The sequence below is a fragment of the Artibeus jamaicensis genome, unplaced genomic scaffold (genome assembly GCF_021234435.1).
Source record: "Artibeus jamaicensis isolate MK-2021 breed Jamaican fruit bat unplaced genomic scaffold, CSHL_Jam_final scaffold_474, whole genome shotgun sequence".
NCBI classification, from domain to species: domain Eukaryota; kingdom Metazoa; phylum Chordata; class Mammalia; order Chiroptera; family Phyllostomidae; genus Artibeus; species Artibeus jamaicensis.
In genome coordinates, this window is record NW_026522046.1 from 10986097 (window position 1) to 11005063 (window position 18967).

Below are 18967 nucleotides of genomic sequence, written 5' to 3' on the forward strand. Positions count from 1 at the left end.
CAAATAGAAATACAATACAAAAAATTCACAACTTTTGAGTTCTTGAAACATATCAAATTACCCATCAGAATGGTAGTAAGTATATGAGGACATCTATCTCAATGAGCATTTGCCACTACTGAGAACTGTGTATTTAATTATCTTTCCCAACTTCACAGACAAATAAATGGTGTTTCATTGTACTTTTAGCATTTCTTACCACTTTGCACTACTGACAAGTTAGATATCTCTTAAAATGTTTTTTTTTGGCTTTTGTATAAGCTTTTCTTTAGCAAGGTATTATCTTACATGCTTTGCTTATAGTTATATTGGGTTGTTTTTAGTTTTCTTGATAATAGTGAGAACTCTTTCAATATAAAGTTGTTCTGTCATTTGCCTGCCATATTATCTTCTGATTTTTTTTCATCCTATTCCCAAATCGAAACCATCCCCATTAGGTCTTTGTATTTTGAGTTTTGGCTAGATGGTAGGGTCTGTGTGGGCCACTGTTCCCAATCTGTATGGAAGTGAATTGTGAATGGTGAACACCATTAAGTCATCTTCTTTGTGAATGGCACCTTAATATGCTAAAAGTAATGTGAGGCTGTGTTTCTTTCTGCATGAGTATATCTAGACACTGAAACAGCTTAAATGACTCCTGCATCCTTTAGTTATTGTTGAGGTTCATCAAATGGAATTCACCAAAGAAAAGTTATAGCTTTTGACCAAAAGCAAAATTTCCTGTCTCTGATTTCTTGTAATTGCAAAGTTATTTTACCTTCTGTCCAGTAACTTGCAAACTCAAATCCCCAAAGTGAAAGAAGCTCTATATTCTGGCCTCTTCTATTAACTAATTAATATCTTACTGTTTTTTATGATTCCTTTCCCTTTAGCTGGGTTTGCAAGACATCGCACATCCCATGGACGTGAATGCTCCTTTAGTTCTTCAGGAGGCTAACATGGTCAGTCATTTTAAATTTTAATCAAAATATTCAGAAAGTATAAAAGGCCTGTGAAATATTCTGGGTAGTTTATGGCTAATATTTCTTGAAGTAGGCATTTGCTTTACCTTCCTGTTAACTGGAACACCTGTGAGCTTGCTTCTTCAACCTGTAATACGCTCTTGTTGCTCACTCAGCTTCAAGTGCCTTCCAGGTACTTAAATCATCATAGAAAACCATGTCTATTTTATTCCTTAAAATTTTAGTCTTGCCTCTGTCCCGCTAAAAGTTCTAGAATATAAGAGATGAAGTCTGTTTCTTTTCTCTTTGTTTCAATAATTGTGTAAGTCAGACTTTTCAAGATGTCTTTTTTTTTTTTAAAGATTTTATTTATTTATCTTCAGAGGGGAAGGGAAGGAGAGAGAGAGGGAGGGAAATACCAATGTTTGGTTGCTTCCTATGCATCCCCTGCTGGGAAATGGCCTGCAACCCAGACATGTGCCCTGATTGGGAATCAAACCGTGATCCTTTGGTTCACAGGTCAGCACTCAATCCACTGAACTACACCAGACAGAGCTTCCAAGATGTCTTTTAACAAAACTTTTCTATTTCTAATTTTTCTATTAAATTTTCTGTTGCAATGAAATTTAATATTCACATAGTCAAATCAATCATATAAAATGAAGTAAAAACTATGGAAATCTATCATTTTTCTTTATAGTTCCTTCTTTTTTTAAAGGTTTTGTTTATTTATTTTTAGAGAGAGGGAAAGGGAGGGAGGAAGGCAGGGAGAGAAACATCAATTGGTTGCCTCTTGCATGTCCCCAACCCTGGATCTGGCCTGCAACTCAGGTGTGTGCCCTGACCAGGAATTGAACTGGCAACCTTTTGGTCTACAGGAAGATGCCCAACCCACTGAGCCACGCCAGTCAGGGCTCCTTCTTGTGACTTTTCTATAGTTACTTCTTCTTCTTTTCTTTTCTGAAAACATCCTTATTAACTCCAAGATCACATATATGTTTATATAAATTTTCTTTTATTTTGGAATATGCATGGGGTATATTTATCTAATTTAACTTTTCCCAAACATCCAGTTTTTTTATACAGCTTTTATTGTATACCATTTTTTTGGTGTACTAGCTCTTTTTTACATTCTTTGTGTTTGTGACTTGTACTGTACTGTTTTACTTATTTTTTTTAAAGATTTTATTCATTTATCTTTAGAGGGGAAGGGAAGGAGAGAGCGAGAGAAACATCAATGTATGGTTGCCTTTCGTGTGTCCCCTGCTGGGAACTGGCCTGCAGGGAACCGGCCTGCAACCCAGGCATGTGCCCTGACTGGGAATCGAACCTCAATTGGCTGGTTTGCAGGCCCGTGCTCAATCTACTGAGCTACACCAGCCAGGGCTGTTTTACTTATTTTTTAAGAGTATAGTCAGACAGCTGTGTAGGTCAATCTCCACCTGCTATTCTTCTCTTTGCAGAAGTATCATTTGTTTGTCTTGTCTATTCTTCCATACTAATTTAAAGATAATTTTGTTAAGTACAGAAATAACTTCATGCAGCTTTTTAAAAGGATGTGTAAGCTTTTGGTGAACTCTCACATATGAAACAGCCTTCAATAAATATTGATAAGTGAGAAAACAAGAAGAACCATGTCTAGTAAATTACCTTTGATGTTACAAATGAAGAAGAATTGTATTTAATTGATATGCAAAGGATTTCTCTGGCAGAACACCTAAGAAAGAGTTCCTAGTTTCAGGTTTTGAGGACAGGGGTAGGTAGAAGATTTCCTTTTCAGTAAATATTCTTTTGTATTTTTGAATTTTGTAACATGTGTACCTATTGAATAAAACAAATTAAAAGTTTTCAATGATCAAATAGCCCTGTAGGTAGGTTTTAAATTATCCTGAGGTTTTCATATTCAGAGAATTAAAGCTGGCAAAGTAAAAGCAACTGCTCCAAATCACCAGCACACCCTCAACTACACCAGAGAGCTCTTCTGTGCTTGCCTCAAGGAGGAGAAAGCAGAGAACTCACAAGAAAACTGTGTCCAGGAAGCGCATTTTTTACTGCTTCCTAGTTTTTCTGTATGTCATCTTGAATAGAAGATTTTTAGTTAAAAATATCATTCAGTTTCTGAATGCAGCCTGTATCTTTACAAGGTAGTTGAGGGTAGAACACTAATTTACGGAGTCTGGGGAAAGTTGTGAAGATGCAGTATAAAGAAGGTAAGTGGCTGAGGGAATGAAGGGACCCAATATAATCTATACAATAATATTTGGCATGAAAAATTATGCAGTGCCCTGAGCTATTGCTATGAACTGGTATGTAATAATTACATATAGAAAGTGTCATCTTCCAGCACAAGTAAGAAAAGGGTCCTTACAAAGGGCTTTAATACATCTTACCCTAATATCAGAGGACAGAAAGGAGCCTTCTGTGGAGAACATTCAGAAGCCATGCATCTTGCTCAGATTAGAGGGACAAGGCTGATTGTTCCTCTGATTGTCCCCATTCACAGAGTGCATTTGGAGTAAAGCAATGCTTTTCTTTTTTTTTTCTTTTTGATTTAAACTTTATTGAATGTTTTTCCATTACCATTTAGTCTTCTTATACCCATTCACTCCAGAAATCACCGCACTGTTGTCCATGTCCATGAGTCCTTTTTCTTTTTTGCTCAATCATTCCAACCCCTCCCCTCCCCTGCCCCAATAGCTGCCATCTGCTCTGTCTATGAGTCTGTCTCTGTTTTGCTTGTTAGTTCAGTTTGTTCATTAGATTCCACATATAAGTGAAATCATATTGTATTTGTCTTTCTCTGACTGGCTTATTTCACTTAACATATTGTTCTCCAGGTCCATCCATGCTGTCGCAAAGAGTAAAATTTTCTTCTTTTTTTATGACTGAGTAGAATTCCATTGTGTAAATGTTCCATAGTTGTTTTATCTAATTTCTTGGACACTTGGGTTGCTTCTGTATCTTGGCAATTGTAAATAATGCTTCAGTGAACATAGGGGTGCTTATGTTCTTTCAAATTAGTATTTTAGGTTCCTTTGGATATATTGCCAGAAGTTGGATTGCTGAGTCAAAGGCAGATCCCTTATTTTTTGAGGTATATCCATACATCTTTCCACAGTGACTGTACCAGTCTGCATTCCCCCCAACAGTGAAAAGGGTTCCCCTTTGTCCATGTCCTTGCCAACACTTGTTGTTTATTGATTTATTGATAATAGCCACTCTGACAGAGTGAGATGGTATCTCCTTGTGGTTTTAATTTGTATTTCTCTGATAACTAGTGACATTAGCATCTTTTCATATGTCTATTGGCTATCCGTATGTCCTCTTTGGAGAATTGTCTATTCAGGTCCTTCAATCATTTTTGAAATTGGCTTGTTTGTTTTTTTGGTGTTGAGTTCTGTAAGAACTTTATAAATTTTGGATATTACCCCCTTATCAGATGTATCATTGGTGAGTATGTTCTCCCATTCTTGGGCTGTCTTTTTATTCTTTTGATGATTTCCTTCACTGTGCAAGAACTTTTTAGTTTGATGTAGTCCTTTTTGTTTATTTTTTATTTTGTTTCCCTTTCTGGGGAGATATATCTGACAACAAATTTCTGTGGGTAATGCCCAAGATTTTGCTGCCTATATTTTCTTCTAGGATTTTTATGGTTTCAGGTCTAACATTTAAGTCTTGATCCATTTTTAATTTATTCTTGTGTATGGTGAAAGGAGTTGGTCTAGTTTCATTTTTCTGCATGTTTCTGTGCAATTTTCTCAATACCATTTATTGAATAAACTATCTTTAGCCCATTGTATGTGTGTGCTTCCTCTGTTGAATATTCATTGACTATGAAGGTGTGTGTTTGTTTCTGGGCTCTCTGTTTTGTTCCATTGATCTGTGTGTCTGTTTTTATGCCAGTACTGGGCTGTTTTGATTACTATGAACTTATAGTACAGTTTGACATTAGGTAGCATGATTCCTCCAACTTTGTTCTTCTTTCTCAGGATCACTGTTGCTATGTGGGGCGTTTTGTAGTTCTGTATAAATTTTTGAAATATTTGTTCTACATCTGTGAAATAAGTCATTGGAATCTTAATAGGAATTAGTTGAGTCTATAGATTGTTTTGGGTAGTATAGAAGTTTTAATGATGTTAATCTTTCCTATCCATGAACACAGTATGTGCTTCCACTTATTTGTATCTTCTTCAATTTCTTTCTTTAGTGTCTTATAATTTTCTGAGTGCAGGTCTTTTACATTCACAGTTAGGTTTATTCCTAGGTATTTCATTCTTTTTAAAGCAATTGTGAATGGGATTGTTTTCTTGATTTCTCTTTCTGTTGGCTTGTTATTGGTGTATAAAAATGCAACTGATTTCTGGATATTAATTTTGTATCCTGGCAACTTTGCTGAATTCATTTATCAGTTCTAGTATTTTCTTGGTGGAATCTTTAGGGTTCTCTATATACAGTATCATGTCATCTGCAAATAAAGACAATTTTACTTCTCCCTTCTCAATTTCTATGCTCTTTATTTCTTCTTTTTGTCTGACTATTGTGACAAGGACTTCCAGTACAATGTTGAATAAGAGAGGTAAAAGCAGACATCTCTGTCTTGTTTCTTATCCTAAGGGAAATTTTTGTAGTTTTTGTCCATTGAGTACGGTACTGGCAGTGGGTTTAGGTATGTTCCACTTCTACTTTGCTGAGAATTTGGTCATAAATGGTGTTGGATTTTATCAAATGCTTTTTCTGGAATTATTGATATTGTCATGTGGTTTTTATCTTTCATTTTGTTTACATGGTGAATCATATTTACTGATTTGTGAGTGTTTTCCCAACTCTGCATTCCTGGAATAAATCTCATTTGTTAATGGTGTATGATCTTTTTGATGCATTGCTGTGTTTTGGTTTGTTAATTTTTTGGTTTAGAATTTTAGAATCTATGTTCATCAGGAATATTGGCCTATAATTTTCTTTCTTTGTAGAGTCTTTATCTGGATTTGTAATTAGTATAATGCTGGCCTCATAAAATAAGTTTGGGAGCCTTCCCTCCTCTTTAATTTTAGAAAATAGTTTGAGAAGGAAAGGTGGAGTTCTTCTCAGAATGTTTGGTAAAATTTACCTTTGAAGCCATCTGGTCCAGGACTTCTGTTCATTGGGAGTTTTTCTGATACTGCTTCAATTTCATTATGTATAATCTGTCTATTGAGATTCTCTATTCTTCCTGATTTATTTTTGGAAGATTGTATGTTTCTAGGAATTTGTGCATTTCATCCATTTTGTCCAGTTTCTTGGCATACAATAGTTTATAATATTTTCTTATAATCCTTTGTATTTCTTTGGTGTCAGTTGCTATTGCTCCTCTTTCATTTCCAATTTTATTTATATGGGTCCTTTCTCTTTTTATCTTGATGAGTCTGGTTAAAGGTTTGTCAATTTAGTTTATCTTTTCAAAGAACCAACCCTTGGATTCATTGACCTTTTGCATTGTTTTTCTAAGACTTTATTTCATTTATTTCTGCTCTAATCTTTATTATAATTGATGCTTTTCATAGCAATAGACTTTATTATTCAAAGTGTATCCTTTGGCTTGTGAAGTCAGATAAAACTGGGTTATACTTTAGCTCCAAAACTTAGTGTTTGACCTTGGATAAGAGACTTCTTCTTTAACAACTTTTTGATGTGAGGCAACATTCCTGAATCTTAGGGTTTTTTTTCCCTCCATCAAATATTTATTATAATACTCTCAATATTTATTCATTCACTTATTTGTTAAATTATATAGCAGTGACTGTTCCAGTGACTGATGATAGAGTAATAAATAAGAAAAAAATGTCCGTGCCTTCTAAGTAAAATGCTGAATGAAGATTAATAAAGGTGGAAAGGGAATAAGAATATTATATGAAAGAGAAAAGTAAATATGATATTTCTATAGTAAAGAAAAATGGTTTGGGGAGGATGGGAGAGGAAAACTAATAAGAGTAAGGAATAGAACCCAGGATAAAAAAGGAAAAAAACTTAAAATAAAATTCCTAACTCAACTGATAAAGGGCAGGGGGAAAGCAAAATGGAGTAAGACAGAGGGAGAGTATCCTGTGGGGTTTGAACTATAAACAAATAGTGAACAAATAGGAATACTGTTGTAGAAGAACAGCAGTAACCATGATATCCTTGCTCAACTAGCCAAATTTTATACAGCTGGAGGCGAGACTATTATAAAAGGGGAGGGGAAGAATGTGAGCTGAGTTATGGAAAGAGGAATGCTTTTGTGAGGGAAAATGGAGGAGAAATACTAAGAGTAAGGAATGGAAACATGGCGTAGTATGGGAGGAAACAGGGTTTACAAAAACAGTAAGACAGGTCAGGAAGAGGCAAAGTAGAATAGGACTAGGGAAGGGTGCTGTGTGGGATTTGAAATAATAATAATATGAAAAAAATATAATCTGAATAAAAAGAATTAAAAAATAAAAGGCCAAGAGTAGTGAGTTAGTTGGAATAAAATTGAAGCAAAAGAAGAAATATTAAAAGGCTATATGAAAGGAAAAAAAGAAAAAAGAAAGAAAGAAAAAAAACATGCATGTTCTGAGGAAAGGCAAGGTGAAATTTGTCTCAGCAGTTGGTGTTCGCCTTCTGACTTCTTTCTGGATCTGTCTCTGGTTTTGTATTAGCTCAAGGTCCCCACTGGGGGGTTGCCCAACTTCTGGCAACACCGCCTGTATCTCCTTTACCTGCCTCTAGAGGGAGCTTCTACTAAGGTCTATACTGGGTGGGAGGCACTGTTCAGTCTTCTGGGAAAATTGTGGGTGTGTTCCCCCTGCCCCTATACCTCCCATCTTAGTTTGTCCCAGTTTATTTCCAATAATGTATAGTTTCTAATTAAATAGCTGTCCGTTTTGCGGGGGGCAGGGCACAATCTGTGTAAGAGTGTCAGCCCTCATTTGCTTGGTGTAGATGGCAGCTCTGTGTGTGAACAATGGCTGAGTGAAACCCTGAATCCCCCTTTTTCCACTTTCTGAACTCCCTGCTTTGATGGCCTCAGTGAAATAGGGCCCTAGGATGCCTTGTAATTTGTCTCCCTGGGAGGAGTTCAAAATGGGCCCTTTCAGGCATTCCTCTTATTGTCTTTCTCTTGTGGAAGAAATGCCCCCTGCAGGGTTGTTAAGCCTGCCCAGCCAGTTTTACAGATCTTCATCCCTCCCCCACTCCTGGAGGAGGTGGCGGCTGAGTGCAACCTTCCCTTCCCCAAGGTTCCACTGAGGAAGGGCACTCAGCCCAGCTTTAAATAATCTCATGGGCACAGTTCCCAGCCCACTGCCGTCACAGCATACAGTGGCCTGAACTCTCCATTCTGCACAGCTGCTCCAGGCTAGAGTTGAGAAATCACCTCCCTTTGCACCGTTTTTTATTAATCTGTCCAGGTGTACTGAGTGGGAGCAAATCGGGCCCCCAATCCTTCGTCCTTGTTGGCAGGGCAGCCGTGCGTGCGAGGTTCCTGCCCAGCACGCCCTGCCCAGCATGCCTCAGCTCTCCTTAAAAGTCTCTGGGCATGCCCACTGCAGTGCTGTGTCACTGTCGGGCTTACCATACGCACCACCTCTCCACAAACACAAGAGTCTATCCCAGTCACAGCTAGCCACGGTCCTCCTCCACCGGATCCAGGTGCAGATGGTATCTCTCTCACTCTCCTGCACTCTTCCGGTTGGCCTCCGAGGCCTCTGTGGGTGTGCCACTAGCTGTGGGTGTATGTGGGTGTGGCTGGGTTCTCCTCCACCACTTTGTGTATCCAGGTTGCTCTCAGCCAGGGTCTGAAGATTCCCTGCCCTGGGAGGGGAGGGAGCCCCTAAACTGCTGTCTCTGACCAGGCTCCATGGATGCAGGGACATGGCTGCTGGCACAGCAACCACTGGCGTCATGCCTGGGGATTTTCCCTGTCCACCTAGGAAACCTCCTTACTGCCCATTTTGTAGCATCTTCTGTACTCTTTGGCTTCCAAACTTCGTATCAGCTAAGACTACATCGACTATTCATTTTACTTTTTGGAAGATCAGCTAAGCATCCTAGTTGGGTGCAAGAGCAAGTGGACTCGGCTCCCATCTGCTTGGCTGCCATCTTCCAGATCCCCGAATGCTTCCTTAATGAGGCTACATATTTCCCCCATAGTTAGAATATTCCAGTTTGATGGACTCAAGAAAATGTACCTCTTTTGAAAGAAAGTATGACTTTTCTCTGACCTTTATTATTCATTTAATATTTATTGACCAAGTCTTTCAAATATCTCAGAAAAGAATAAGAAAAAGAAGAGGCAGTAGAAGGAGTTTATTCACATTTTTCAAAAGCCTTTTTTATTTGATCCCTCAAGGGTTTGTGAGGAGAAATTGATAGCCCAGCCATGAAGTATGTTGAAACATAGACCTTTATCACTAATATTACAAATTACTTAAAACTATACTGGAATCCACTGGGTTCTCTTCTTAGATGAGGAAGTGGTACTTGGAAAGACAGGGTGGAGAAAGCTAAATTTTCCTAGATTAAATATAGAATTACGGCATCACCATCAGGTAATTCAAGTATACTTAGATAGGAGTGGAGATAATGGAAATGCAATGATGGTATTTGGAAAGTTCAGAATACCAGACCATAAAGACGAAATAATCCATTTACTTTCTTTTTTAGCAAAAAGCTTTTGGCTGTTCATTTCCATTTATGAAGCTCAGACATATGGCACTACCCATTGCTCTGCAGGCATTTTCTTAATTGGAAAACATGTGCGCCTTTCTTTTAGATCCGTCAGGATTCTCTGGAGAAAACATTTTTACCATCCGTGGACGTTCACGTCTGTTCATCTTTATCCACATCAGAAGCTCTGTGTTAACAAACCCAGTTCCATTCATGTGGCAACAATCACTATTTCTAGCTTCGTTAAGTGTTTAGGCCAAGGGTGGGAAAGGGAAAATTTCCCTAGAAAAGAAGTTGATATTTTCAAAGTCTTTACTGTATTTATTTTGAAGGAAAAACACATGACAAGGTCAAAGAACTAGAATGCCTACATTTTAAAAAGGATGTATTGGAAAGAAGGAGATCTTTTCAAATATCTTCTACTCTCTTAGCAGCCAAGATTGAATTCCAAAGGACATTGTTGTAACAGCTAAATGTTCTGAGGTTTGGGAGAAGGGCTCTACCGAGAAGGCTCATTATTGTCCAATAGTCTCTGTCTCATCTCCCAGCAACCTCTGGGGTGGGATGCAGATAGGATAATCCAGGTCTGGATTATAAAACGTCTTGGGTGGGTAGTAACCCAGTATTTGCACTCAACTCTTAACCTCATACCATTGTTCTCTAGAAAAATTATGTGTCAGGACTCACATTATTTGCTTAAAATCAGTGCTTTTGTGATTAATAAATTGGTCTTTTGCACATCCAATGGCTATCAACCCAACACTATAGGTCTCGAAGGCCCTAATAACTCAGACTTACTATACATCTTCTTTTTAAGGGCTCCAAAGATTGTCTTATTTCTCCACCTGCTTCCTTTATCTCCAATTAGGTCGTGAAGGCTTATCTGTTGTGGTGCAATTCTGGGTAACTGAAGTATAGAAAATAAGTAGTGTATAGAGATTGCTTAGAGAGATCGGCCATGTGAAACCAATATGTAAGGTTTCTCTCTGCATATCTAGCCTCCCCCACAATCCTCCTTCTGCAAGAGGCTCCAGACAAAGCAGGAAATTTGGGGTTGGCCTACATGGGTTTGAATCGACTCCATGTGCTAGTGTCTATGTAGTTTTGGGCAAATATTTTTATATTTATGTGTTCGAGTTTCCTCCTCTGTGAAATGGGTTAATAATCTACTTACAAAACTGTGGTAATTGAATTGACACTTGAAACAAGTGTCAGGTACACAGTGAGTGCTATATCATTCTCAGTAGTTCAGAGCTTCTTCGCCAGCTCAAGTTTCAGTTGTTTTGTGATCCCGTGAAATTGTGCACACAATTATGGATTTCAGGGTAGCTGCTCACATACAAAATTTCTTGGCACAGTCCTCATATTGTTTATCAAAATCATCTCTGAAATAAAAAAAGTTTAAGAACTAGGGGGTGGGGTGAGCAGAGGAGAGAAAAGGGGGAAGTTGGGACAACTGTAATAGAACTACAATAAAATATTTAATTAAAAATTATGCTACCAAAGAATATTTAAGGACACAAGAAAACACTCTTGATGGTGTTAAGTGGAAAATCATTTCTATAATTAAGTAAAATAGAATGCCATTTTGTATGTATGTATAGACATTAAGATACTTTTATATTAAAGTTGCCATAATTAAAAAATGTTTAAGAACCATTGTGCTAGACCATCTAGTTTTCTAAACAACAAGGGCTAGTTCCTATTGTCACTATAACTCTATGAACCATTATGAATTTTGGTTCCTATGAATAACAATGAACCTTCATCTTAAGTAATCTTTAAGAATTTATTTACAGGGTATCTGAGAACTATTGGTTAGGTATGCGCTTTGCCACAATTTTCTTTAAATTATTATTTTCTATGTATAATTACAAGGAGAGTCTAGCCAGTGAAATCAAAGGGCCAAATTAGTTAATAAAAGAGAGCACACACCACATGGACTGTCTCAAAGTTTTGAGTTTTTCCCCCATCTTCAAGCTGCCCTGCACTAACGCAGTGACCCACTAGATGTCAATGTTTCCATGAGAATGAGTAAAGGCATTCTGTTGTCATCCTTGAAGCAAAGAATTAATTGATCACCATAAAAAAGTTAGACAAAATAAAATGTTCTCCTTGGTCTTCAAAGGAAGATAAGCTAATAACTTTGGACACAATTTTACTCCTCCACATTCTCCAAATGTCCAATTACATATCCTCTCTGCCTGGACTTTCAGAACGATATAAAATTGAATGAAGGCAATGAAAAAGTCACAGGAAAATTTCTGTAGAGCACCATGCGGTTCAAAAACACAGCAATTGCATGTGAGTCTCCAAGATTTCTAAATGCAATGACTTAGTAAGTAATGTTCCTTCTACGGAACATTGTTCCTCTATGTTCTTTTTCTTTTAGCTTTATTTGGGACATTTAAAAAACGTCTCTATAAAAAAGCATTTTCACCATCTTTCCCCAAGTACGCTTGCTTAATTAGGACAGAGATGGTTCTATTAGAATCATAAATCTGCATGAAATAGTTCTGTGTGTTCAGAGGTTCTGTTTTCGCCATTTGAGCACACAGTTTAGAAGATGTGCCTCAACCATCAGGTACAGATAAGTAGGAGAGCTGCAGAGAGAGGCAAGAAGACATCATGGGTGGGATGCAGGATAATTACACAATCAGAAGTATCTAAATGAGTAGAGAGGATGCTGAAACATTAAGGAAAATACAAGCACAAGTGCTTCCCTAGATCTGTGCCCTTGTGGTTTTATTTAGTACCTGTCTTTGTCCCTGCAAACAGAAAGCAAAGCCAATGTGACTTTACAGCATTGTTCCACATTCACGGCAGCTTCCCTGATGTCAAACCTCAGCTGGGAATTTAAAGTCTACCATGTATACAAAAGAATGAAACCTAGGAAGTCTGTCAAATGCATACTTGAGATAAAACAGAAAGACTGATTAGAGTAGAAGTGCTTTTCTAATCAAAACAGTAGAAAAAAACGTGTTCAAGGGATACAGCCATCTCAGGCTATTGTCAGGGCTGACAACCATAGAAAGCAGATGGCTTCAGAGGCTGAGCTGGACCCTGGTTCAGAAATGTAACACAAGGTTAACAGCGGCATATGCTGTCACCCAGGAGGTACCAGAAATATGCTCGTTCGTCCTGGCCAGACCCTTCTCTGAAATGTTGCTTCCTCTGTGTATTTCCTAAGAGCTAATGTAATCAGGGCTTAAAATGGTTCAGGAAAAAGGGCCATTTCATTTTCCTTGGAAGATCCACTGGGGAACTCCCACGGAATCCAAGTCCTTTACTCTGTCTTTCACAGCGGCTCTTACACCATGTTGAAAGGAAAAGTGTTATTTGTGAATGACAGTTTATTCTTTTTATTAAGGTAATATTTCAGTGTAATAATCAAAACCCATTTAAAATAGGATTTCTATTTTAAGAGCAGTATAGGCAAATTATGTAAACCAGGGGTTGAAGAGTTGCAAACACCCAGATTAATAGTTACGGTGAGCCTACAAGCCAGGAAGCTGTTTCCGAATATTTCTCCTTTTTCCCCTTTCGCTGATGTCTGAAGTGATCCTGTTAGAGAGTCACAAAGAAACGCCTGTGCGTGGGAAGAATTCTATCCACGAAATGACTATTACCGGTGTCTCTGTGTAAACTCATGTGTTTGCCTCTTTCCAATAGCATAGGAAAGAGGACGAAAAGCAGGTGTGCCCTGTGGTGGATCAGGTGCACAGCGCTGGACAGAGAGAGCCCGAGGGGACACTAAGTCTGGGGGTGCGAGGGGATCAGGAGTAAGCAACAATTAAGATGGATTTATGAAGACTTAGAATCTCAGGGGGACACTTTTTATCTTCTCTTCAATTTTCCATTGGGAGAACCTGAAGAACAGGCATTGGTTCCTGAAAATTACGCAACTGGGCCTATTTGCAAAGTGCCATATTCTTGTGGGAAAAGCAGAATGACAAAGAAGGGGTCATTAATGGAGCTCTCGTTATGATGGTATATTGAGCTTAGTGAATCACGTGACCTCCGGACCTCCATGCCAGGGATGCCGGGCGAGGCTCCTCCTACCTTTTCTCTCCCAGCTGAGCATCCCAGGTACCCATAACTTTAGAGGCACACCCATGATTTCAAGAATTGCTTTACCATTTATGTGCTATGTTAACTTAGAGAATTTCCCTTAACCTTTCCAAACTTCAACGTTCTCTCCCTCAAAATGGAGGAAAAATAAAAACCTGACCATAATCTGCTCAAACAAGTCATTGCGTTGTTTTAGACTTGAAACAACAACTAAGTGTAAATGGAATTTTGTGAACTGTGAGGTGCTTTATACAATCTCTTGAGTGTACTTATTTATATAAATAGTGTGATTATGTTCTTTAAAAGTCCTTTGGGTCATGAAAACTGATGTAATTTCTTGGTAAAAGTCATCTGGTATAAACTAGGTTAGAAAGCGTGGAACTACATATAACAAGATTAGAAAAAAGTTACTCCTTTGAGAAAGGAAAAAAAAAGGAATGCTTTGGGATTTTATTGGACTCCCAACAACGGCGCAGACTTCACAACATGAGATTGATCGATTTGGGGGGTGCAATGAGATTGCCAGAGTTGTGACAATATTCTTCTGGTATTTTCTTTGGAGATGACAGAGATTAAGGCAATTTTTAAAAAGCATATCCTAAATGCTGACTTAACTTGTGACCCTTTCAAAACATTTGTGATCACTCATTTTGATGACTTTTCTGATGTGACTAAATGTGAGCTATTTTTATTAAGATCTTGTATGATTGCCAGATGACTAATTGTGGTGGAAAGCAGCCAAGGAGTGGGCCCAGAGTGGTATACAGTGTGTACTCTCCAGTCTACCAGTTATTAGCTTTCTTAGTCGTTCCAACTCCCTTTTAAAACTAAACACACATATTTCTGTATATTCTTCTTTATTTGATGTCTCTGTCTTATATGTGTTAGTAACTTGTTCATCTCCTGTTGATTATCATCTCCTCCTAGATGCAATCTGTATGTTTAATTATCTTTGAGACTAAATGTAAATTTAGACACATGGGTCTTACTCTGTATCCTTTCAGCTGCAGGCAAGGGAAGCTGGGCCCTACATATAAATGAGCTCCTTACCAATTCCATGATTAACTACTTTTACAAAATTGGAGCCTTATTCTCGCATAAAGATACAGAAGAAAACAGGAAACATAGTTTATTCCTTCACATTAATTCATTCATCAAACGCTGTTGAGTGAATATTGCATGCCAGGCTCTGTGTAGGGGCTGGACTTACCTGACAAAGGTGGCAGAACTTTTGCCTTTGAGGGAAAGTATAGTGACAATTTTGGAGAAAGGGTGGTTCAGAGGAGAATTTCAACTGGATGAGTTTGGAGTAGAGACCCCAGCTGCTGAGTTTTAAGATTCACAAACAAGTGAGTCTCACGTGTTGCTTTTACCCTGACCCTCCTTTAAAAAAGACGTCCCAGAGAACTTTCATTTCAGTCCTCATGCTTAGTTTTCCCAGGGTGAAAGTCATTAGCAGAAGCAGGACACTTGAGATGTTTGTATATCTTCGGTGTCTCCTTACCCCTCAACCTGGCTTTCCTAAAAACTCTCAAGGTGGTAGAACACAGGCAAAGCATTTTTTGGCCATCAAGTAAGGGAGCACAAGGAAATGGGACTCTATTATCAAAGAATGCACAGTGTGATAAAGAGATTACGGATTTAGCAAAGTTAAAAGAGAAGATATGAATTTGGGGAGGAACCACCGGTTTGCAAAAGGTCTCAATACCAGTGAGACTTGGGTGAAGTAAAGCAGAGGTTAGAGGTGAAGGAAGGACAGTGGACTTGAACCTAAATCTTAGGCACTAAGATTTCATGAATAGTGTGGAAAGGTGTGTAAATATTTTGTCACTTTTGCCTACTTAAACTTCCCTCAAATCCTTCAAGTTCCTCCACCAGCGATAGCTGAAAATGATTAGTGGCTAAGAGTCATATTTGAAGGCAAAGCTTGCAAGAACTAATACCTTTAGAAATATTAAGGAATTGTGTCTCAATGTAAGGAATGTCAACGGCTCATGTGGAAGGCTCTAATTGCTTATTATTTTGTTGGCCAAAAAGTTTTTTTGTTATTTTCCCTAAGATGCTTCTCTCAAGTAGCATTTAGTTGTCTTTAAATTCATTTGAAACAATTTTGTTAGATTATATTGTGACAACTGTCATATCAGTGTGCATTGAAAAAACTTATCAAAATTGGTGAATTTTTGTGTAGGAATTTTAATATTGAAGGTGGAAGAAAATGCACAACATTTTCAATATTTTAGGTTTTATTATTTTAAGAAAGGTAAAGGCACAACTAAAATGCAAAAAGAGAAGATTTGTGCAGTGCATGGAGGAAGTGCTGTGACTGATGAAACACGTCAAAAGTGGTTTGCGAAGTTTCATGCTGGAGATTGTTTCTGGATGATTCTCTACAGTTGGGTCCACCAGTTGGAGTTGATTGTAATCAAATCAAGATAGTAATTCAGAATAATCAACATTATACCACATGGTAGATAGCTGACATACTCAAAATATCCAAATCAATAAAGTTATTGGTGAAAAAAATGTGTCTTTTATTTTATGGGAAAAAACATATGGACTCTTTGACCAACCCAATATATTTTTTTAATTTTTAAAAAATTTATTTATTTTAATTGTTGTTCAAGTACAGTTTTCTGTCTTTTACTCTCATCCCAGCTCACCCCCCCCCCAATGCTCCCCATCTCCCTCCTACTTTCACCCCCCTTAGTTTTTGTCCAGGTGTCCTCTTTTTTTTAAATTTAATTTATTTATCTTTAGAAGGGAAGGGAAGGAGAGAGGAAGAGAAATATCAATGTATGGTTGCTTCTGGTGTGTCACCTGATGGGAACTGGCCCCTGCTAGGAACTGGCCTGCAACACAGGCATGTGCCCTGACTGGGAATCAAACTGCCATCTTTTGGTTCTCAGGCCTGCGCTCAATCCACTGAGCTACACCAACCAGGGCTAGTTTTTGTCCATGTGTCCTTTATATTTGTTCCTGTAAACCCTTCTTCCCCTTTTCCCCTGAAATTCCCTCCCCTCTCTCTTCTGTTCCCTGTCAGCCTGTTCTCTATTTCAGTGTCTTGGGTTATATTTTACTTGCTTGTTTGTTTATTGTTTAGGTTCCTGTTAAAGGTGAGATCATATGGTATTTGTCTTTCACTGCCTGGCTTATTTCACTCAGCATAATGCTTTCCAGTTCCATCCATGCTATTGCAAAGGGCAGGAGCTCCTCCTTTCTTTCTGCTGCATAGTATTCCACCGCATAAATGTACCATCGTTTTGGCATCCACTCATTTACCGATGGGCACCTAGGTTGCTTCCAGCTCTTGGCTATTGTAAATTGTGCTGCTATGAACACTGGGGTGCATAGGTTCTTTTGGAATTGGTATTTCAGTGTTCTTAGGATATAATCCTAGCAGTGGAATTGCTGGGTCAAAAGGCAGATCCATTTTTAGTTTTCTGAGAAAATTCCATACTGTTTTCTATAGCAGTTGTACCAGTCTGCAATCCCACTAACAGTGCACTAGGGTCCCCTTTTCTCCAACCCAATATTTAGTTGAGGGACTGGAGCTGTACTCTTAACATTCCCTTTAAATGGTCCAAATTGATGGCATACATAATGGTAGACATATTCCTCTTATATTTGCACAGTATAGAACTGGTTTGTTGGTCCAAATGCCATGCTGTTGGCTCTCCATCTGACAGGGGTAGCTCAGGATGGGCACTGGTTAGTACATTAACTTCACCATTAATACCAGGTTGGGCTATTTTAAACAAATAAATAGATAGATAGAAATCCTTAATGACAAAGCAAAGGAGACAACTCTGAATTTGTACAAGGCAAATAAAAAAATATTCATAGAGAATGTCAAGATATGAAATAAATAATTTCACCAAAGGAGGAAGCTCTCTCTTTGTAAATAAATAAATCACTATACGCAGAAACAAATTTATTAGCATATCCTTTAAAACAGAAAATTATTGGAAATCACATATATATTTCTCCACAAAAATGATGAATGCTTACAATGTAACCCTTAAAGGATGCTGTTTCATTTTATGCTTTTACATATGTCTAATTTTTTCTTTAGAATAAATTCATAGAAAGAGAACTTCTATGTCAAAGTAAATACACATATTAACTGATTGAATATATTTTTGCAATCTGCATGCCAGAAAGGTTTTAAAACATATACATTAGTTATTTAAGTGACCAATGTTTTAAAAATTTATACTCTTACCAGCAGAGAATGAAATTACCTCTTTCTTCACTACTACTACATTAGGTATTATCTTTTTTTTTTTTTTCGGGGGAAGAAAGAAACCCCTCCCCCTCTCACCAGCCAGGGCAGGTATTATCTTTTTATCCTCTGCTGTAATAGGTAAAATTACATTTTCTTGTTGTTATAATTTTATTTCTTTGATTAGTAATGGCTATGAGCATTTAAAATACTTACTAGACATTTTTATTTTTTCTTTACTGATTACTTCTTTATGTCCTAAGGCCATTTTAAGGGATAGTTTTTTTCTCTTTTTCATAGTCATTTTAAGAATTATTTATGTGTTCACATCACATATGTTTCCAAGTTTATGTTTGCATTTAATTATTTTCTTTGTTGTATATGGGACGTTCTGATTTTTAGGTAACTAAATTCATCAGTTCTTTACTTTTGGTGTCTGCTTTGCTGTCATGTCTTGAAAGACTTTCTCTGCAATGATGTAATTTAAAGTAAACATTTATTTCTTCCTATGATGAGTATGTTGTATTTTCTTTAACAGTAATTCCTTAATCTTGATGACATTTATAACAGTAAAAAGTAGGAATCTAACTTTGTCCTCCAAGCAGTTAGCCAGTTTTCCCAATAGCACTTATTATGATATCTCCTTTATCACATTCTAAATGTTTCTATGACCTGCTGTTTCAATCCTGTCTGTTTTGACACTTTGTATTGTATTGTTCAAGTGTTACGGCTCTAAACTACATTAATGTCTGATAAATATCTTCAGCCACTTTTTGGTATTTTTCCTATAGTCTTTAATCTAATCAGTTATAGAAACTAAAATGTTAAAAAAAAAACAGTAAAAAGATCTTAGTGTTAAAGATCTCCTCTTTTAACAAGGAGAAGCGGGAGTAGTAAACCTCCCCCCCCCCCAGATGATTCCAGGAGGATAAAGATAATCCAGCCAAGGAATCCAGTTCTGATTGAACTTAGATTCTTTAGAGTTTGTTGATCCACTTAATTGTTTACCATCCTTTCCTGTCAGCCAGTTTGGAAAGCAATTTGATGGCCTAGCTAAAAGCTGCCTTGTGAT